Source organism: Episyrphus balteatus, chromosome 3, assembly GCF_945859705.1.
Source record: "Episyrphus balteatus chromosome 3, idEpiBalt1.1, whole genome shotgun sequence".
NCBI lineage: Eukaryota > Metazoa > Arthropoda > Insecta > Diptera > Syrphidae > Episyrphus > Episyrphus balteatus.
Window position 1 is genome coordinate 19,154,833 of NC_079136.1, and position 23,747 is coordinate 19,178,579.

General features: G+C 30.1%; 1 protein-coding gene across 2 annotated transcripts in view; it reads right to left on the reverse strand.

Annotated features, from left to right (window-relative positions):
* LOC129914815 (uncharacterized) overlaps window positions 1–23,747 on the reverse strand; it is a 61,611-nt gene that overhangs the window by 25,782 nt on the left and 12,082 nt on the right. For both annotated transcript variants that reach the window (XM_055994222.1, XM_055994223.1), the window contains exon 2: window positions 6,868–6,909. The gene's annotated coding sequence lies outside the window, so the exon portion shown is untranslated. The remainder of the gene's footprint in view (window positions 1–6,867; window positions 6,910–23,747) is intronic.

Below are 23,747 nucleotides of genomic sequence, written 5' to 3' on the forward strand. Positions count from 1 at the left end.
ATACTCCATCTGTTGTATTGTTTTTTTTTTTTTCTTACAAGAATATTTTCTCTTGTCAATGCGTTAATTGGCATTTCAAGTGAAACGTTTATAATATGCGAACAGATTTATGCAGAGAGGATTATGTAAATGTGTGAAAATTTTGCTTTTACTTTTTTTTTTTTGTATCTGTTTCTCTCTTAAAGTCAGTTGGAAATTGTGGTATGCCTGATGAGGTATTGGTTTTAAAAATTTCTTGGTTTAAGATCCAGACAATTTAAAAAAGATAACTTTCATTTATCTGACAAGTTGATGTTCTTTAATTTGATACATGTTTCGTTTGTCATCCTTTTTCATCTCAAATATATCAAAATATACATTTCTTACCATATCAAAGCATGGTTTTGTGTGAAAAGACAATTTATGAATAAATATTTGTAAAACTATTTTTAAACGAAAGAGCTGATATCAAAACTTTATTTTCTCAAATTCAAATTATATTGCTTATTAACATGACAATAATGAAGAATTCTATCATTCCGGTAAATCTCTTTCTATTTTCAAAGAAAAGCGAAAGCATTTTAAAATTTGTGAAACAAAAGACTTGAGGTTCGAACTTTTCTTTCCATTGTTGTTCGTAAATAAAAATAAAAATCCGTTTAAAATCTATTTTTTGAAAAACAAAGCCCAATTAGCATAAGATTATTCATATTTTGATCCAAAATTAAAAATAAAAAAATATGGTAAACGAAAGAGCTGAGGTGCAAACTTTTTTTTTCTTATTCTTGTTTTACTCTCCTCGAGCAGAGAAAAGTAACATTATAACATTATAATATCATACTATTTTGAACAAAAACTTAAAGTGTTTATAAATATGTATCTGAAACAAAAGACCTGAGGTCCAAACTTTTCTTTACATATTTAATAGATTTTTGTCAAAAAAAAAATGTTTAAACGTTATTCCTATTAAATGAAAGTACGAATAGCATGAGTTTATTCATATTTAGATTCCAATTTATAAGAACTATTCAAACAAAAGAGCTGAGGCAAAAACTTTATTTTTATTAATATTTTTTCTTTTTTTCAATTAAACAGTTTCAAAGTTTTGTTTTAATCAATTACCACTGCAGTTCTTTATCATTATGTGTATCAATAAAATCTAAGTTACATGTTATTCTTGTTCTACTCTGAGCATTTCATAAAATTATTTTCTTAGGTATTAGTTTCAGAAATTTGATTGTAGAAAACCTTCTTCGAGGAATGATTCTCAACACTCACAAGCTTTTCCAATCTTAGGCAGGTATTGAATATTATGATTTATGAATGAATGTTGTCATTAATCAAATTTCAAAGACCGCAAAACAAAGCCTTCAAGCACCATTGTGTTGCTATATAATTAAGTAATTTGCTACTGAAAGCATTGACGTATTTAATTGATAGTTTGAAAAGCATATAATTAAACACTTTTAATTTCTTATTGATTGATTAATGTGTATTGATTTGAAGACTTTGGAAGATTTTTCACACTTTTTTGCTACTTTATTATATCAAAGTCATCAATTTGCTGAAAAACAAGGAAAGTGTTTCTCAGAACAACTTTTTATATTAATTTAATAAAAAAAAAAATCTCTTAAAGTAAGATTACAATCTTATACGTAATTTCTTATTCTTTCTCACACTATCGTTTTTTTGCTGATTCACTCTAATAAATCTGCGTTAAGACATTACTTTCAATTTCACAACCAATCGATATAGCTAGCCTCTCCTTGTGTAAGATGAAAGTAACGCATTATTCTTCTTCGCATTTGAAGAGTAGCAGTTTTTTCATGGGAAACGATCCTTTAAACTATCTTTATTGATGAAGCAAGAAAAGAAGAAGAAAAAAAAAACAACAATTGGTAAAAGTGTCTTTGAAAAAAAAAAAAAAAAAAAAAAAAAAAACGGATTCTAAAAGTAAATTGCCATAAAATATGCAACAATCATGTCACCCCAATCCATGGGGTATCCAGCACGAATCCCACAAAAAGTAAGTAGTTCAAAAGATGCATACACAAATCCCCCTCATAAGCAACATAGTAAGAGGTTCTTTAGCGCTGACTGGCTGCCGATGCACGCTGGTTCACTGTGTTCCACTGCTGCTGTTTCTTCTTCACCTTTTCTTCAATTTTTTTTTTTCTATTTGTTATTTTTTCAGTCTTCAGTCAACCATATATGACCTTCTTCCACCGACACTGACACTAACTCCACTCAGCATGGGATCCAAATATATATAAATAAAGCCTTTTCCTTCTAAAGAAACAGCAAAGATTTCAATAAATTATATGCCCACCAAGTTGAAATGTTGTTGAAAAGTCTAGCTCTTTGCGCCAAGAGAGTTTAGAACGCAGCCAGCAACAACTCGCTTGTGTGCAGCAGATAGATAAATGTATAACTTTTTGGTGCTCGAGGAGGTTCTTTGGCATTGATACCACACCACGAGTTCCACATCCACAGTCTATATCCATATCCAAATGCAAACGCAACCAACATTACCAACAATAACAACAACTAGAGACTGCACTCGACGGTGAAGGTGACAGCCTTCTTGGAGTGAGGGTTACAAATGCCTGCTGCCACTAATATCATCGTTCACTAAATAGGTTATTAGAACTTGTGACAATGTGCCGGCCTCGTCTTCATCGTCGTCGTCGTTTGGTCGTCGTTATTGTGTTGTTCTTCGTCGCAAAAAAAAAATAGAGGTCTTTGTTACTTTTTTGGGTTTAAGTAAGTCTCTGCTGTCTATATTTTTTTCTATATGTCTGTCTTTCCGTCTGTCTGTCTGTAGTTCTAGGCCGAGTTGATGGAAAGGAAAGGTGTTATTTGACTGAGATTCTTTTTAACTGATTATGCATTCGTCATTTCAGGTTTATTGTTTTATATTGGGTGTTCTTTGGCTATACACACGTTTCTATTGAACTCGCGATATGGAACATGCAATTTTGTTGTATATATTACAGGAAATGCGATAAACTTCACTTCTTTCTGAGTGTGTTTGTGTGATTTTTTTTTTGTTTGTTTTATACTTGCGTGCGGTCGAATGTTTATTATTATTTCTTTAGAACTGGTTAAGAAGTCGATACTCTTATGCTTTGGGTGGTAATTTTATTTATTGGTTTATATCGACTTCCTATACTAGAACCATTAGCGGAAGCTTTGTGGTAAAGATGTTTATCTTATCAGAGTTTTTAGGCTTAAGGGTGAAAAATTGAATCAAGAATAAGGTACAGGATTGTATAATGTATATCGTATATGAGTGAAAACGTGTTCTCTGCAGTTGTAACCAATTTGTAACTAAACAATTAAAGTAAATTTTAAAGGACTTGAAATATCATAAATTTCACAAAGAATGTTACCTTCTGCTACAAAATTCAAAAAAAGTAGTAAGTAGTTACCAAAACTGCTTTAAATTGATATGAATCAAAGAAACCAAAGGGATCCGATAAGGAGCTAGAACTACAACTGAAAAGCATTGCTTAAGATTTTTCGAAAACAAAAATCTTTAAATGCTGCTATTTTCAAATAAAGAATTATCTGGAAAAAATTCTCCCTAAACGTATCGAAAAAAAGCGGGAAAACGCTCATATCAATATGTCGTTCATTTGAAATCGAACAAGAAATCGAAATGATTTATTTTTGACCTGGACAGATTTTTATCATGGAAGTCTCCTAACTGGTATCGGGCCAAGTAAAAAATAAAAAAACTAAACTACAAATTCAAAATTCAAACAAAGTGCAAAAATCAGCGCAAGTCTTAACTCTATTCAGGTCTGTCATTAGTTTGGTCAAAAAGTGTTTCGTTTCAAATTGTCATTTTAAGTTTGAGAAAAATAAGATTCAATGGTAGCGTATTTACTTTTACTCGTTATATCTCCGAATGAACTTTTTGTGACTTGGTTCACTTCAGCGTTTAGCCCTCCATATTTATACTATCTAAAAGTGCTACCAATTACACAATGAATATTTTTGGTAATTATTATTTGTTGTCCAAACTGCTGAGCAGAGATGCACTTTTTCACAACAATGATAATTTTGGAGGCTTTAAGAATTCCTTGTAAGAGGCAGTGCCCCAGAAATGCACGACTGGTTCGCACGAACATGCTTTAGAGTTGAAATTGCTAATGATTTTTTATTTTGTTGAATAAAAATTGTAAAAATGTTTTTCAAAGGCAAAATAGAATATCTGAAGTAAGTTTGAGCTCCAAAAATGTACCTACATATATGGAAAAAATAAAATTCAAAATCGTTAGAGCCGTTTTTTTTAAATAATCTTTTGAAATTATCAACACTCAAAACCAAAATTTCAAAAATGATTTAAAAAAAAATTAAATTTTTTTTTTTTTAAATCCATAAATATAATTTTTGAAAATTTAGGTTTATATTCAGGCATTATAAATATAAATACCTACTTTTGCATATAAAAATCATTAAAACTGAACCAGTTATTTGAATTATAGTCAGAAATTAAAAAAAAAAAACCGTCCTATGGAATTTACCATAACGGTTAAAAAAAAAAACTTTTTTTCTAAGGAATGACTACTGTATACTTGAATTTTTGAATCAAAATCATTGGAGTCGTTTTTGAGAAAATAACACTTTTTCAAAATTAGTATATGACATTTACCTACACTGGTAAAGTTGTTTTAGGTCCAAAAAAATTTATTCCAAAACCTCTCTGTACACGGTCTGAAAACCGCTACATATCAAGTTTGAAGTGGATCAGCCCATCTGTTTAGGCTGTAGCTCCATATACAGACTGAAAGACATCCTGACAGACTACTAGACAGACGGTTAGACAGACTTTCAAGACCCACTTTTTTCGCATTCTCTATCATCGTAATGTCAATTTTTATTGGTTTTTTTTTACGAATGCTAACGAAAATCATGGATTTCTGAAGTAATTTTAAGTCGAAAAACAAAAGAGGTTATTTTCTCGTTTTCGAATTGTGACGGTTTTCATGATTTTTGCTCTCTTTTCCCTTAACTGGCTTTATCTATGCAAAACTACGTCCGATTCTTAAGATTTTTTTTTATAAACAATCAATTTTATTATAGTCGTTATTGATTTTCATTTCATACGTTTACATAAAATCTGTATTAGTATAGAGAAATTAGTTTAAAAAACATGCATTTTACGGATTAAAATACAGCTAAGAATTCTTCCCTGACGTTAATTTTGAAAAGAACTAAAATAAAGATTTATATTTTTCAGCATGATATGAATTTTGAAACTTTTGAGAATTTCATGGTTTTTTATACCTGAATACGAATTATAAGTAAGGAATAGAAAAAATTCCACTTAACCTTAAATGCCCCCAAAACTAAATACCACGCATTTTCAAAATTTCAAACAAAGTCCTTATAAAAATATTTGCTCTCCTTGTAATTTTATAATAAAACAATATTACAAAATTGTTGTTATTATAAAACCATAATCGATGTGATTAGTATAAGTTTTATATGAACAGGCTTTTTTGTAGAGTTAAATCATCAAGAAACGATATAAAGAGAAAGACAAAGACAGGGGGGGTGAATATTGTAGGTATACGAACATTACCGCAGTGTGCGCATAACCCAGTAATTATTGTCCGATATGCTCCATTATAATGGATAACATCTTCGCCAAAGAGACCCACAAGACAGACTTCTAACATAACTTACCACCATCCAGTAACAAACAACAACAATAACAACTTATACACAAACCTAACCAGTATACAGCTTCGTGATCCACTTTTCACGAATCATCACTATCATTATTGTGCTGCCAGTTTGGTTCTTCGCATCGCATCGCATTCCATCGCGGTATCGAAGCGCAAATCACTGCACTATGCTCGCACACAGAGAGTTTGTATATTAAACTTGCGTGACAAAATGTCTGCACCGTTCGGCTAATACAAGATTGACGAGAGACCGCATTGGAGGCATTATTATAAACTTGCACTACAACTGCACAACGGAATCTAAAGTTGTTGTTGTTGTTGTTATTGTTGACCATCACCACAAGCAATAACGATGTGACCACACCAGAGCAAGTTTTAATAAACATTGTTATTAGTTTTATTATTAAATTGTTATATAACATTACTCTGCGCGCGGTATAAATGAGTGAGTAAATGGTGCACCGACTTTGGATGCACTTGTGGCTACAAGCCAATGATCTGGAAATTGTCATAGAAGTGATCTATGGCGGTAGAAGAGAAGTGCACTTGCTTGCTGGAATTCGTTCACCTGATTTTGGTGTTTTCTTGGAGTCGGACAGTTGAACAAGAGAATTTAATTGGACAAAGAAAAATATAAAGTCCATGACTATGAGGCCAAACATAACACAAAACTGATGAGAATCAATTTGGGCACACCGCCGGACATGGAGACCTTGTTTTTTTTTTACAATTTTTTGTGCTCTAGAAAGTTCAAGGTATTGAGACCGGCAGCATTATTATGTGGTTATAGTCGGTTTAGTTGACAAGTTTTTGACTGATTGAGGTCTACTTCAAGGTGAAATATATTAATAAAGTCCATGTTTGTTTTGGATTGAGTTTGGAATGTTTTACAACATTTCTTTAGGAATGACAAAGTGTTGGAAAATTATTACTTAAAATGTATTTATGTTGATGAAATCAATGGTACACTGAGAATTTTCAGGAATTCTTGACTTATGTGATTGTGTCTAGTGTCTTTTTCGTGACACAATTTTTCAACTTTTCAGCCGACTGCCTCAGATTGCTTTAATTAATTCATGGGATAATCGTTTCTATTTTTCAAATACAGACTGGTATGCATTTTCAAGAGATTCTTCAAAATTTGTGTCATTAATCAAGTATCAAAAAAAAATTTTCTTATTTAACTTACTTTGGTTTAAAAATAACGGTCTTCTTCCAAGGGATAGGGAATCTAAAAAAAAAAACAAAGAAAAATATATTATAATTAGAGTTTTTATTCTTTAAAAAATTAATTAAATTTAAATAAATTATTTTTTAAAGTTTATACAAATTTTTAAAGCTTATAATTTTTCACTCATTGACAGCACATTCATAAAGAATCTAACATTCATTTAACAACTTTTCCCACATAATGCATCTCTCTAATACTCGCTTGGTCTAATGAATCTTAATTGTTATTAACGATGCGATGCAAACAACCAATTAACATATAGAACACCTACTGTTTTGGTGTTTTTCTCTCTTCATAAACTAGAACATGAGTTTCTATTGGCTTGACTAAGCCTATGAAACACTAAAGAATCTTTGGTCTACTTTTTAAGGTTTTTTTTTTTTAACGAACATTATGCAAAGTAGTTAAATGGGTGCAGTGTGATGGTCATATATGGAAGAATTTAATGAAGAGGTCTATATTGTTCTTTTAATTTTTCCATGGACAAATGACTTAGGTATTAGGTTTAGTTTTTTTTAAAGATGGTTGCATATTAATTGGAGTTAAGTTAATTAATGTGTATCTATTTCGGAAGCTTTTGTTAATGTGACTTCTTTATCTAATTTTTATCTTTTCAATAACACTGTTCGGCAACGAAAAAAGAGCTTAAACCAAACCATACTTTTCTAAAGGATTTTTGTGTGTTGATTCCGAATGCGAAGTCAAAATTTCACTGACACGTCACGTTTTCGAAAAATTTGATTATTAACAGGTCAAAAACGCGTACTTTTGGCGTTGAATTTAATCACCGTTAAATTTTTCCTTGCAAAACTACTTTATGCAATCTCCCAGAAGCCATATTTTATCCTTTTTATTGTGTTAATTTTTTTTTTTTTTAATTATTTTTTCTAAAAGATATTTGATATATGTAGATGTGTGTGATATCTCAAAATCTTGGTGGTTAAGGTAACATACGGTTTTTTGAAGCAGATTTGAAGTAAATTACAGTTTTCGACTCTTGATTTGGATAAAAAAAAAGCAAAATATTACGGAAAAATATATATTTTAAATCAAATGTCAAAAATAGTGATGAGCATAGCTCAAAAACTAGACGTGATGGAATAAATCTGTTAACAGTTTTGAATTTAACACACTCAAATTAATTAAAATCACCTTACAGAGTTCTTGCTCCCGACTTTTTTTTTTGTTTTTTGTCGACCAGTGTAATCATTAAAATATTGTAATTACTCCTTCTTAATTTGCATACTTATCATGATTTTTTTTTATTTTTTACTTATATTTCTGTGGCAATAAGACAGAGTAGCTTAAGTCAAAAAAAAAAAAAAATTGAAACCCAATCAACTATTTTCTGCATTTACTCGTTACATATAAGTTTTAATTTAAAAACAAAATTATAGAAATATAGCTAAGAATCACGCTTAAATGTAGAGACAAAAATTTCGGATCAATTATAATTAAAAACAATTCAATTTATAAGTTCAAGTGACCTCAACTCCAAAAATTTATAAAGCGTACGACAGATCTAACTGATGAGTCCACTGTCGCTCCACTTAAAATAAAAATAATTTTAATAATTTTTTATCATTTTTGTTATTTTTTTCTTCGTTATTATAATTAAAAACCTTAAAAAAATAGCATTGAAAATGAAATTTTCAAAAATTCCTTAAGTCGACATAAGCTACTCTTATTGCCACAGTTTAAAATGTCCATCTTACAACTACTCAAAATATGAAAATTTGCAATTGCCAACATTCAGATCCATCTTTATTTGAAAATGTTTTTATTTCTCCCCAAAAGGTGCATTTTGAATGGAAGGGATTGTCCTTATGAAATGAAGAAAAAAATTTCATAAACGCATGTCCAAAGGTTGAATAATTGAATATAACAATGCTAAAGGTCCAAGGAAATTGAAGGGATTTGTGATTGTAAGATTTGTGTAAATAAGTTGTGAAATCTTTGATTCGCTAGTTTTATTGAAAATATTGATCAAAAATCTTCCTTCCATTAAAAACAACTATTCCATTGTCTAGAAATCATACAATTTTGTTATTATTTAACCGAAATACAATCGGATTGCAATTTCCATGTTAAACAAAAGAGTTGATCTTCGAACCTGTTTTTTGATGTAAACACCAATAACTTTAAGGTGTCAATTAATTTGTTGTGATTGATTCACTCAATAGACCAGTGCCAATCCGGTTTTCAGAGGGCAAAAGTTGAACAAATTATTAGCAGCATTAGGGTGGTGGGAAAATTTAGGATAAATGGTATATGAAAGGGGAAAAATAAATTGCCCACAAAAAAATTGGGGGAAAGGGGGTGGGTTGGCGAAAAAGTGGGGTGGGTGTCAAAAATCATGGTTTTTTACGGTTTCTGTCAAAGCTAGACGCCATATCGAAAAAAGTCAAATGCCAAAGTTGTAGGGTGTATAAATGTCTACAACTTTTACTCAAACAATTTTTTTCTATAACCTCAAAAATATTGGAAAAAATGCAAAAATACGATTTTTTGATTTTTTATTTTTATCTTTTACAAAAATGGTTGGATTTTAACAAAACTTGGTTAAAAAATACTTTGTTATGTTTTCTATCTATTAAAAATGTTTTTTGAGCAAAGAGTGAATTTTTGGATTTTTGACGAATTTAATTTGAAAAAATAGCTTATTTTTCAATCAAAAAAGTTACCGAAAAAATTTTTGATGTTTGAAATGTTTGAAATGAAATTATTTAGATTAAAACCTATAATTTAAGATTGTGTGGAAAAACTATACTTTTGTTTTAGAAAATATTGAGAAAAATTGAAAAAAAACAAAAAAACGATTTTCAAGATCGATTTTTCCGTAAATGACAGTAATATTGGCGAGAAATAATTTTCCATAGAAACTAAATTATACTTTTCTAATGGCCTTTGACCTTCTTAATTTGAATCTAGCATTAGAATAGCTCTAACGTGAAAAGTTTTTGAGATATTGAATTTTGAACGTGCAAAACAATATTTTTGTGATGTTTTGCATGGTAATATCTCAAAAACGTGATGTGATAGAATTTTTCTGACTTCGGATTCGAGCTCAGCGTATAAAAAAACCATTAGAAAAATATACTTTGACTTCTATCAAAAAAAACCTTTTTGACTAGTGAATTCGATCAGGGAAGAAAAAATCGAATGCCTTGTTCGAATTCACTAGTCAAAAAGTTTTTTTATAGAAGTCAAAGTATATTTTTCTAATGGTTTTTTGTGCGCTGAGCTCGAATCCGAAGTCAGAAAAATTCTATCACATCACGTTTTTGAGATATGACCATGCAAAACATCACAAAAATAGTGTTTTGGACGTTCAAAATTCAATATCTCAAAAACTTTGCACGTTAGAGCTATTCTAATGCTAGATTCAAATTAAGAAGGTCAAAGGCTATTAGAAAAGTATAATTTAGTTTCTATTGAAAATTATTTCTCGCCAATATTACTGTCATTTACGGAAAAATCGATCTTGAAAATCGTTTTTTTGTTTTTTTCAATTTTTCTCAATATTTTCTTAAAAAAAAGTATAGTTTTTCCACACAATCTTAAATTATAGGTTTTAATCTAAATAATTTTATTTCAAACATTTCAAAAATCAAAAATTTTTTCGGTAACTTTTCTGATTGAAAAATAGGCTATTTTTTCAAATTAAATTCGTCAAAAATCCAAAAATTCATTTTTTGCTCAAAAAACATTTTTAATAGATAGAAAACATAACAAAATAGTTTTTAACCAAGTTTTGTTAAAATCCAACCATTTTTGTAAAAGATAAAAATAAAAAATAAAAAAATCGTATTTTTGCATTTTTTCCAATATTTTTGAGGTTATAGAAAAATATTGTTTGAGTAAAAGTTGTAGACATTTATACTACCTACAACTTTTGCATATGACTTTTTTCGATAGGACGTCTAGCTTTGACAGAAATCGTAAAAAACCATGATTTTTGACACCCACCCAACTTTTTCGCCCACCCACCCCCTTTCCCCCAATTTTTTTGTGGGCAATTTATTTTTCCCCTTTCATATACCATTTATCCTAAATTTTCCCACCACCCATATGCTGCTAATAATTTTTTTATTTTCAAAAATTATTGGCACTGGTCTACAACTAAGTACATCGAAGAAAAACTTTTTAATTTCATCAAAAGTTTACATTTTTTTTTTTAATTAAATATAAAATTTGAAAATCAAATTTTATACATTTGTTTTTAATTTTTTATATTTTTGTTTTTTATTTGAAACCAATCGCATCTGCAAAATTAGTCTTTTTTATTTCAGCAATTCAAGCTACTTGAACTTGAAAAAATATTTATTTGTTTTCTCACATGCAATTGCTTTTTTTTTTCATTCTTTTTTCATAATTTTCCTTTTGAGACAAGTTTTTTTTTGGTAATGCAAGATTAATTATATCGGTAGAATGATAGAGAAGATATAAAAACTAAATATAAAATTATAACCATATGGTTAACATCTTAATGTATTTTTAAGACTGTCCTAATCTTTCCTGATTACTTGAATAATATGATTTTAAGACAAAAAAACATAAATCAACTTTTTTCAGGGAAAATCCACTTGAATTGTCTTCAAAACCTATTTAATTTTAAATTCATCTATGAGATAATATGAGATAAAAACTCTTTATTCTTAAATTAAAAAAAAAACACAAAAACCACACAGTAGCAAAACTATCAAGAAAAATTTTTTTTTCATATATGTATCCTACACATTTAAGCTCATAAAAAATTTTTAATCAAAATTATAGGCCTTCTATAAAAAATAAATTAAAAACACTAACAAAAAAACGAAAGCCTCTAATAAATCGATGTTATAATGAAAACTATGTAAAATCGCTTTCCCATCTTTCTAGCAACTATAAAGTTATAGAAAAATTTTCAATATCTTTATTAATCGAACAATAATTTTACTAATCCGGAAATATTGATTCTCATTGATGACTTATTGATGTTTTTATATCTTCAATCTTAATAAACTTTGAAATACACAAAGAACAAAAAAAAAAAAACTTTCTTAAAGACAAAATTATGTAAATGAATTTTCATATATTCAGAGATGAATCAAAACAAATGCCTGTAAATACAGTTAGTTTATCTTTTTTTTTTTTTTTGTTTTCATTAAATTCCAATGTGTTTTGTTTTTTGTTTTCCTGAAAGTTGATAAAAGTTTTGAATGAGGTAAATTTGTATTCTAAAGACGACAAACTATTAAACTATTTTATGACCCTTTTTACTTTCTATTGAATCTACTCTCTTAAACAATAAGAAAAAAAATATATATCAACAAATAGAAATTGAAAAAACTCTCATCTTAAAGATACAAGCACATACTTGCAAATTCTACTCTCTGCATCGGATGCATAAAATATTCATGTCATTCACTCTTTGGTTGATGATACATAAAATAGTGGCACATTCCAAGAAGCTCAATCACGGTCACAACTTTCCCCTCGACTTCAACGACGAGCCCTCAAAGTCACATTTATGTATATTTAAATCTCACCAAAGAAGAATACAGAAGAACGAAATAAAAGAAAAAAAAATGTATCTCAATCTAAATCGATTCGGAGTCACATACCGATCCAAAGTGGTGTCATTGAGTCATTCATTGTAATTGCTATCGTGGGTGCCATACTGAACTCATTTCGATTAATTTTCTATCAAAGAATTGAAACAAACGACAAAAAAAAAAAAAAAAAAACAGATCAATGTCTTGTGTATTTGGTGACAAGTATAGCTAGCGAAAGTGTGACAGTTTATCGATATACAATCTAACCTTAATAGTTGAGGCGATGATGATAATGATGATGGTGTATCCCCAAAGAACAACAACTCCGATCGATAGCAATGTTTAAATGAAATTAAATGGCCTTTTAACAACACGCTTTCTATGATATTATCTATCAGCAATGACCTCATGGGGTATATAAACTATACATCAAGACACCTCAAAGACCTCTTCCATTCAACAACAACCTACCATCTCATCATTGTACTATAGCTGGCGATGAAATGCACATAAAATGCAACAAATTGATCGGTAAACGTTCGATGAATGATAGTTAAATTGTGAGAGACGACTCAGCAGTATTCTCTTCACTAGCAGCAGCCAGCTATAAGCAATATTGATATCGCAGAGGGTTATACTATAGCAAAGTCACGAATGTTTGGATTAATAGTCTTTTTTAGTGTTTAATGCCGCACGTATCATAAACATCATTAGGATGAAAGCAGATGCATTTTAAATGCATCACCGCAGGAATTTTTTTGTAGTTTTTTTTTGGTTGAAGGTGAGATTTTATGTCTGTCAATTTTATTTTAATATTCTTTCGATAGAAGAAAAATTCAAATCGATTACAGTTTTTTTGATTTTTTCTAATAGTTATGGCTGAAATAGGTTAGGAAAAGTATATCAAGGTCAACGATGGTAAATAAATTGAATTTTCAATTGAATTGACTTCTGCTTCCATAGAAAATCTTAAGGGAGCTCCGCAAAAACGGGTTATTAAAAACAGATCGAATTACTGTTTGGTTCCAGGAAAAGAATATAAATAATATAAAGACCGCTGGATTTGGTACTTTTTCAAGCATTATTGCAAAGCGGGACTTGTCACAGGGTGACTATCGAAAATTTGTCTACATGGAAACTGCTCTAAACTTGATAATTACATCAGAAAGGAATTAAAACGTAGGATATAGCTAATTGCTGTTTTTTTTAGGGCTGAAAAAGCAATTGACAAGGGACACTCATTTTCTGAGTTCTGTTGTATAGTGCAAAAGAAGGGCTCTCTTGAAGGTGGATAAAAGATGATCACCAGTGATTTTAGGTGCGAAAGTGAAAACACATATGTGCAGATCAATCTGGCTGGAAGAGATTACTAAATGCAGCCTTGACGCTCAACAACAACATTCATTTTTTATACTTTCTTTTTACTCATCCTGCGACTAGTAGGTGTTTAACCTTATTTTCACAATATTTCCAACAAATTTTATTATTTTGTAAAATTAGTATTCGTTTTGGGATCAATTTCTTCGATTTGCAAATCAAATTCACCTTCGGAACTTTTTTCCTTCTCATTTCTATTTTAATTTAATTCAGTTTTCCTTAAGGCTCTAGATCTTAAATTTTTATCATATGGAAAGTTGTCAAGATAATAACTGAATCGCTTTGTCACTAAATTATTTTTCCTACTTCTTTTAATTTATCCATATTATCCCAAATTAGCTTAATTTTACATGTACTTAGCCATCAAATTTGGAAAGGAAAGGAGTGGTCAAATTTCATAAAATAATTAATTTACGGAGGCACTGAGTGTTCTTTTCATTTGATCAATAAATTACAGCAAAGTTTCTTAAAACTCCCTTATTCAACTTTTGTTCTTCAATTTCCATTAATTTTTACTATAGAAAGAATCATCATACAGTCAACAAAAGTGTTTCTTATTCCTCAGTTATATAAATATTAAATTAGTTCGCCGAAAATATATCGAATATTTGCCATTTCCATATAAAACAAAAGAGCTGATCTACGAACTTGTTTTTAACTTTCAAATTTATCTTCAAAGAAACCAAATGAGAAAGGTATTTCAATTAAAGTATAAATAATTATATATTCAATAAGATACATAATATAAAAATTCTCATCTCTAACTGTCAGTTAAATGTCTTTTTATCCAAAGCATGGCGGTAATCACACTTCCAAAACTATATAATTGTCTCTCCCCATTAGTCAAATGCTTGTTTAACAAAATACACAACAAAAAAAATTACACTTAACCTCAAAAGACCATCACAAAATCATCATCACTTATCATAAGTTGATCATATTTTGCGAAATATTACTCAGCAATTAGGGTTAATTTTCATCCATTTCCCGTTCATTTCTATATATATATATAAGTTAGCAAAATAACCTCTTCTTCTTCATTTTATTTTTTACTGTATATTTTTCTCTCCCTCATCTGATTGTCGATGATAAAATTAATGTAGTTTTTTTTTTATTATTATTTCTTGTTTTTTGTTTATTATATTCGAACAAGAAGTACCTACTCACTATCCGTTTCAGTGACATAGTTTCTCCTAACGTTCCACATTTAATTCTCTATGTTTAACTGTAGTATGGCCATTTGGTGTGGTATCTTCTCTGTCTGTGGTGGACAACAAGAAGGAACTTCAACTTCATCACTATAACCGTCGAACTCTGATTGTGGAAATAAAAAAAAAAAACGAAAAAAAAAAACAACAGACCAACAACTTGTGATAGCTTGTCCGAAAAGAAACAAGATAGAAGAATATCATCATGTTGCAAAGGCACCACAGACACACAAAATAAAAAGGGGCGACACGAAGCAGTATAGAAGCAAGCGAATAAATGTCATTTGGATTGCTATGTGTATCTAACAGATGTTCCTACACTGGTCGTTTGGTCGTCGTCGTAGTCGTCCACATGGGGGAAAGTTATGTTTTTTGGGGACTGATTTGTTTTCATTAGGGGAATTGCAATTGTCTTCTTTTTTTTTTTCTTCTCCTCGTCGTATTGAAGACAACAGAAACCACTGACCATCACTATCTTCTAGCAGAAGCTGCAATAACAACACCATCGCAAAAGTAAAAATTGAACTTTGCCAGGATTTTCTTCTTGTATCTTTTTTTTTTCTGTACAGAAAGAAAGTGACAGCGAAATTTCTCTGCACCTTGAAACTGAGGAGAGCCCAAAATGTAAAACCTTGATCGTATACCACCAAACTCTAGCAAAGAATCTGAATAATTCGTTAATTTATTGGACTAGCTGGAGGTTTTCGATACCCTCTCACCACAGAGAGGTGTGTAAGATACAGTTAACAAAACTTTGGCATATCGATAGCCTTTAAAAAAAAAAAACAAAAAAAAATACCCAAGCATGTCCCACATATAGATTTTCCTTTTAGTTTTTTTTGTCCAAGTTTTTAGAGTTCCGGTGGGGTTGGAGGCAGGTGTTCGCCGCAATACAGGATTGAACAAATAAAACTTCCATTTTCATTGTACCAGCAGCAAGACGAGATGATGGTGTGGCATTCTTATATGCTATAGACTCCTTTTCACCCGATCACAAGATCGCGCTGAGGAGACTGGATGGAGGATGAAGTTTTTCTTATACATATATAAAATCGAGGCTTCTCATTCATATTATTGTGTGTTGATCCCCAACAGAGAGTGTATCTATCTATCTGTCTATCTTCAATGGGTCTTCTGTATAGTATCTTTCTTGGTGCACAGATGTTTGCTTGATGACATTTAGTATTAGCGTATCCCATGGCTGAGAGCCAGCATGATGGCAGTTTAAAACTTGGACGCTCTTCGATATGGCTAAGGCTACTACAAAGTGACCTCAATGGGTAGGATGATTATAAATTAATCGAAATGTGCTATGATGACACAAGAAAAGAAATCGAAATTAAAGGAATTTCTTTCGTCTTTTCTGAAGAGTGAAGAGATTTATAAAATATCCATGAGATTAATAATTTCATTGAATTGCAAAAAGAAACTTGTTTTCAAGTATTTTTTTTGTTTTCAAAGTAAAAATGACTCAGCTTAATAGTTTCCTGTCAGTAAGAACGATGAGGAAAAAAAATCCTTTTCATATATTCCCACAGTAGTGTGGCATTGTTGATTTGGTTTTTTATTCAAGAAATTTATCAAATTTTGACCTTCAGATTGATACAAAGTTGCAAAAAATAGCTGATTTATGATATCAAATTCACTTGTTTTGGTTTAAAATAAATGACCTATAAAAATGTTATATGAAGAGCAGTTTCCATAATTTTCTTGTGTGTGTGTGTATTCTCTTTAAGTACACATAAAATCATACACAAATGCAACCAAAAGGAAAAAAGCCAGTGGATCAATCATTTTGGCATTTGGTTCTTTTTTTTTTTGACTGACAGATGACGAATTGACTGTTGATATTCTTCTTTCTTCTTTTTTTGAGATGACACAGAAATGATAGTGGATGTTTGTGTATGTGATTTTTAACGAGAAGAACACAGTCGATGATGATGAGAATAAAACGAAAGAGTTGAACTACAAACTTGATATGCTGGATTTTTTTTTAATAAGCCATTAGGGAAAAGTGGAAAATTTTCAGATGGAAATTTAAAAGAAATGTTGAAGTAGGATTATAATGAGGGGGTAAATATAGTTAAAAGTTGAAGTTAAAACTATTTTCCTTTCACTTATTAAAACGAGGTAAGAGTTTTGAAAAAAAAAAAAATTGTTTGTTTTGAAAGCAGTTTATGATGAAAAAACTGTTCTTAGTGTCAGCTTAAGTTTATTAAGTATAAACAACTTGGTACTTAACTTGGTGCAAGAAAGTAAGTTAAGATCAAAGTATCATATCAGATGAACAGGATCGATATTGAATTTGTTGAATGGCTTGGGGAATGACTTTTTGGTACAAATTGTTTCTACAGAAGAAGGTGGATTTCTTTAAATTTCACACACAATGGTTCATAGAAAAACTGAGTAGGATATGCTTCTGATATCACTATCATTGAAGATAGAACTTTATAATTGTAAGAATAAGACCAGAATTTTTTTATTTTCTATATATGGGGACGATAATGTAAGTTTATTATTAGTTTAAAAAAAATGTGACATTACGAAAATAGAAAATTCCAAAGTAGTATGCCTCGCAATCTTCAAACTTGGAAGTGACTAGTTTTGGACGATTCACTAGAGAGGAATTTGGATTTTGTTAGGACTAAAAGTAATGGTACCTGTCATATAATGATAATAGAAATTTCTTTTGTTTTAAAAACGGCTCTAACAATTTTGATTAAAAATTTTGTATGTAATGAAGCAAATTTTGTATGTAATAATGAAATAAAAAATATTTTTTGGAACGTTACTAACAGTACTCCCTATAGAAGAGTTTTTTTTTTTTTTTATTTCTGAACTTTTCATAAAATCCGACTTTTACAAAAATTATTATACAACAACATTCAATTTATTTTAGTATCAAAACTCTTTAGAAAATTTAAAAAAAAAATATTTTCGGACTCAATTTTTTTTAAAAACAAGTCACCTAAGTGTTGACTATTTTTTTCATAAAAATAGCATACCTACCAACTTTTTTTTTGCAAAATGATATTTTTTTTAATTGAAAAAGTTATAAAAAAAAAAATAAATGGCTAAAGCCTGAACTACATAGAAACACAAAGTTAAAAAATTACAAAAAAGTTTCTAATTTATCAATTTTTTTGCCTTTGTGTTTCGATGTAGTTCTAGCTTAATGATTTTGAATTGTTTTTCTAAAAACTCATTTTAATACAAGAAATAAAATGGCATTATTTCGTTTTGTAGTTAATTTTTTTTTCAATGGTGCGTGTTTAAATAATTAAAAGTCATAAAAAATTTAAAAATGAGCCCTACTTTTATCATAAGAGCAAATACGTGCAACCCAGTTCAACATTTTATATTCTTTAATTAGACACCTGACAAACCAACAAAAAACTTTGTTTCTATAATACCTATCCCAATAAGCTACAATAACACCTATAAGGTTTTATAGAAGCAAAATTGTGAGCAAAAAAATGATTATCGTTGCGGTTTTAACACGATAAGTCTACTAGTTACATAAGTTGATAAGGATCTGGTCCCTGAGTGGTCCCTGAGTAAGTTCTGGTATATGCTATTAAGTATAATACTATTAAAGGTGATTTCATTGAATTAAATAATTGATATGTATCCGTGAATCAATTTTGCAGCGACTGAAGAAATGATAAATTTATTTTCAGGTGGTGTTAAACAGGCCATATACTTGAACACGACAATAAATTCTCCAATTTAAACTTTCGAAAATTGTCATTGGGTCGCAATAAAATTTAATCGTGTGCCAGCAATTGTTACAATTTGTTTGCATTTTCTAGCTTAAGCTTATTTAAATTCAGTTCTACTCTAATTTCACACTTTTGATTGATGTAATCGTTCGTTTGTCTTTGTATTGGTACATAAATTAAATTAGCAATACAAAAATTATTAACAAATTTAAAAGTTTTCATACTGCACCCTCAAACCCGTCAGAAAAGTTCCGTTGTAGCTCTCTAGAGACTAATAAACTCAAATTCTTCTATTTATTTTTTTCTTTCAAACCTCAATCATGTTATCGATGTAATAAAAAAATTGCTACTTAAAATTCATGGTTATTAATTTTACAATGAATAAGTCCATAACAAGAAAAATACCATAAATATCAGCTTCAATCATATCGTCCATCAATAAACCTTCTACATCAGTCTAAAAAAAATTTTAATATTCTCATAAAAACCAAATTACAATTCTAACCAATTTTATATGAAACTAGATACCATCCTCTCGCAACAGTTATCTCAATATACTTACTTATGCTTAATAAAATACCAAAGCCAAAGACTGATTGTATTCAATTCCGTTTCCAACAATAAAACCTCTATCAAAGAATTTTTATTAACCTAATCACGGATAGTATGAAAAAAAGATATGCCTGCTTGCTTTTGGCTTTCGCAAATATAGCCCACTGAATGAAATGAAAATAAAAAAAAAAAAACAACGGAGACAGAAACAAAAATTCAAAAATGTGGTAGGTCAACACATTATTTAAAAATAAAAAAAGAAACCAGACTATCAGAATAATAACAACAACAAAAACAATTACAACAAGAAAATGATACAAGAAGTTTTTTTATATACAATACCCGAAGTTGACCCATTTCTTATTTCGAAGCCTTTATATTGAAAGAATACGTTTGTTGAATGCATAACTTGATTTTCTTAAAAAACTGGCTCTAACTAATTAAACGTTCAAAGCATATACACAATATTTTTTTCTTTCCTCTTTTTTTTCCAACGTTTGTAAAAAATGTCTTTAACATTCAACTTGGCATAGACTATGTTGGTTTTGTTGTTTTTGTTGTAATGGGTTGGTTTTCTATGTAAAATATAGACAGACATTGAGCTGTGCATAGATGTTGTTCTTTATTTTTTTATTTTAATCACTTTCCATTAGTGGATCTAACACTAATTCTAACGATAGCAACTATCATTACAAGTGTTTATCTAGTACAACAAGATAGTTTGTGAAATTGTAGAATTGTTTGATAAATCACAAAGAAATTTATTCATTTAATTAAGTTGGTTTTCAATGAAACAGTCAAAATGTTTAGAAGAAAGTTTACAAGAATTGATATCAATAGCGATAAGTCATGAAATGAATATTTTTTTAATAGATCTAGAATTCTAGATACAAACAGATCATAGGTAATGACAATGAGCTTGTCAATTTATAATAGATTTGTCATCAGTATCTTCAAGGGTTAAATTCTTTTTTCTTCTTAATTATGTAAGTCATCTTATTGTCTTAAGACTTTTTGAATATTATATTATTCCTGCACAGGTGGTTGTCAGTGTTTTTGGAGTTGTTCAATAAAAACCTTGTCCCGGAAGGAACATTGACAATAAAAGTTGATGGCATCAAATTACAGTAGGTTGTTCTCGTCATCAGATCAAATGATCAGAACAAAATATTGAAAAAAAGATTAACATAAACTGTTACCTATTAAAAAGATAGACATGTAAAATTTAAAACCAAAATGTGATATAATTAGCGTAACAAATTTATATTTAAGTATGTTGATTATCAGTTTAGATAAGTTGTTTTGTGAAATCAAAAATCAAAATCTATTTTGGATTTGAAGTTTAAGCTGAAATAACATTATTTGACAACCTAGACCAAATCAAGAAAATTGGTACTATTGTGTTATCGTTTAATAAAAAAAGTAAAAAACTTATTCGTTTGGAACACTTTAAAAGCGTCAAATCATATAACTATATGATTTTTGACCGAATTGTTAAAAGATTTTCAAAATATTGGAAAAAATGGACATATCATTCGAAGACTTTTATATTTTCTTTTTTTTTTTAATATTATGGGAGTTTCTGACATGCGTCCAGATTTTTAAAGTTTATATATAGGAAATGTGCATCCAAATAAATAAAAAAAAAACTTAAAAGGTAGGTTTTCTTGACTATAATCTCATTCGGCCATTTCTTTTTTTTTATTTTATGAAGTAAAACAAGTGTGATGTTAATGTATATTAGGGTTGTTTATAAACAAGAAGTTTACTTGAAAGTGGCGCCAGAAATTTATTATTTGGATGTATTTTCTGAACGCGTACAATAACAGCAACAACTTTAAAGCAATCCTTGTTAGCATTATCTTCAACGCAACAATGCCAACGAACTAAACAAAAAAAATTGGTTTATTGCTTTTTTCAAAGTAATACAATTTATATTATCGATCAGCTACCCTTTCTAAAATTTCAACAGTATGATTAATAATAGGATGTGGAACCTAAGAAGGGGGTGGCTCGACCACTTTTTTTAAATTTTGGTTTTTCCCATACATGCGTGGAGCACCCTAATTTCCATGAAGAGTTCTATTGTTTAAAATTAAAACGATTTAACAAAGTTATAGTCGATTATTTTTAAGTCAATTTTATAGAAAAATGGTTTCTTCAAATGCATTTTGGGTCAATTAACTGCAGTTCTAATTCAAAACAATACTGTAGTTTTCAGTTTTGACCACAACTTGTTATTTATCTTTACGTACATATTACATAATTAATATTTTCATCGATTGTAAGGTTTGTGCATCAACTCTTTTATTTATTTCAAATAAGATTTTCAATTTGAGAAATAGTGCTTTTGACTGTGGACAGTATTATTTAAAATTATTCAAGCCATTTAGTATTTTGTGCGCTTTTAGTAAAAAATTGCCGAATTGTAGGTAAATGTTAAATTTGCGTGTAGAAAAATTAACAGTTTGTTGGCTATTTTACTTCAAAAATTCTTCATTTGCTATTCATAAGCTAAAACTAAAGAAACCCTTAGGCTTTCTTAACGCAACGAGTAGGTGAAGTGGGCCAAACGCAAGAGCAAATGTTCACTTGAGTAAAATTTTTACTTAAATGACGACTCTAAATTCAGTACAAATGTTGCGAAAGAAGATATCAAGGGGCACGGTAGTGCCCAGCCAAGTTCTCTAGCAACTTTGGCACTACACCCTTATTTACAGGAAACAACTCAGGCCATTTTCGACCCCCCTCTAACTTCCACACCAAAGATGCTAGAAATTTCAAACTCGCTACATTTATTGAGCTTGTCAAAACCAAACTCCTCACAAAATTTAAGCCTTTTACGATGAGTAGTTTCTGAGATATAGGGCTTCAAAAATCGCAAAAACCGTAACTGACTGACTGACTCACTCACTCACTCACTCACTCACTGACAGATCATCAAAATTATGGAGAACTTCCCGTTAACGTAGAAACTTGAAATTTTACACGGTGATAGGGCTTGTGGTGTATACAAAGGGAAAAATCGAAAATTTGAGATTTTCAATTCAGGGGGCGTGGCATCCGCCCATTTCCGCTGAATTATCATCAAATATTATAGAGCACTTCTGATTATCGTAGAATCTTGAAATTTGGTAGTATGGTAGAGCTGGTAGTTTGTACAAAGGAAAAAATTTAAAATTTGAGAATTTCAGCCAGGGGGCGTGGCAACCGCCCATTTCCGCTGAATTTTCATTAAATATAGTAGAGCATTTCTGTATAAATATAGTAGAGCATTTCTGTATACAAAGGGAAAAATCGAAAATTTGAGATTTTCAATTCAGGGGGCGTGGCATCCGCCCATTTCAGCCAGGGGGCGTGGCAACCGCCCATTTCCGCTGAATTATCATCAAATATTATAGAGCACTTCTGATTATCGTAGAATCTTGAAATTTGGTAGAATGGTAGAGCTGGTAGTTTGTACAAAGGAAAAAATTTAAAATTTGAGAATTTCAGCCAGGGGGCGTGGCAACCGCCCATTTTCACTGAATTTTCATCAAATATAGAGATTTTCAACAGATTTTCTACAGCCATACCTTGCAAAAAGTAGTGAAATCACAACAAAAACATTACTGTTAAAAAAGGAGCCAAGTTCTCCTATGTTGAAATTATGCTGGCACAAAAAGTACTGAGATGTAAAAGTGTACCAAGTTCTAAAGTTTGGGTTCAAATTCGTATCAATAAAATTTTGATTGTTTACTTGGCAATTTTTGAAATAACTTTAAAAATCGGTAATTAAAAGAAAAATTGTCAAGAGAACAATCAAAATTTTATTGATACGAATTTGAACCCAAACTTTAGAACTTGGTACACTTTTACATCTCAGTACTTTTTGTGCCAGCATAATTTCAACATAGGAGAACTTGGCTCCTTTTTTAACAGTAATGTTTTTGTTGTGATCGGTATTTCATGAGCTCCGTATCAACTAATTGACAAATGCAGAAAATGTGAAAAAATGTAAAGTTATTGATAATTTCAAGAATCAAGGGGCACGGTAGTGCCCAGCCAAGTTCTCTAGCAACTTTGGCACTACACCCTTATTTACAGGAAACAACTCAGGCCATTTTCGACCCCCCTCTAACTTCCACACCAAAGATGCTAGAAATTTCAAACTCACTACATTTGTTGAGCTCGTAAAAACCAAACTCCTCACAAAATTTCAGCCTCCTACGATGAGTAGTTTCTGAGATAAAGGGCTTCAAAAATCGCAAAAACCGTAACTGACTCACTGACTCACTGACAGATCATCAAAATTATGGAGAACTTCCCGATATCGTAGAAACTTGAAATTTTACACGGTGATAGGACTTGTGGTGTATACAAAGGAAAAAATCGAAAATTTGAGATTTTCAATTCAGAGGGCGTGGCATCCGCCCATTTCCGCTGAATTTTCATCATATATT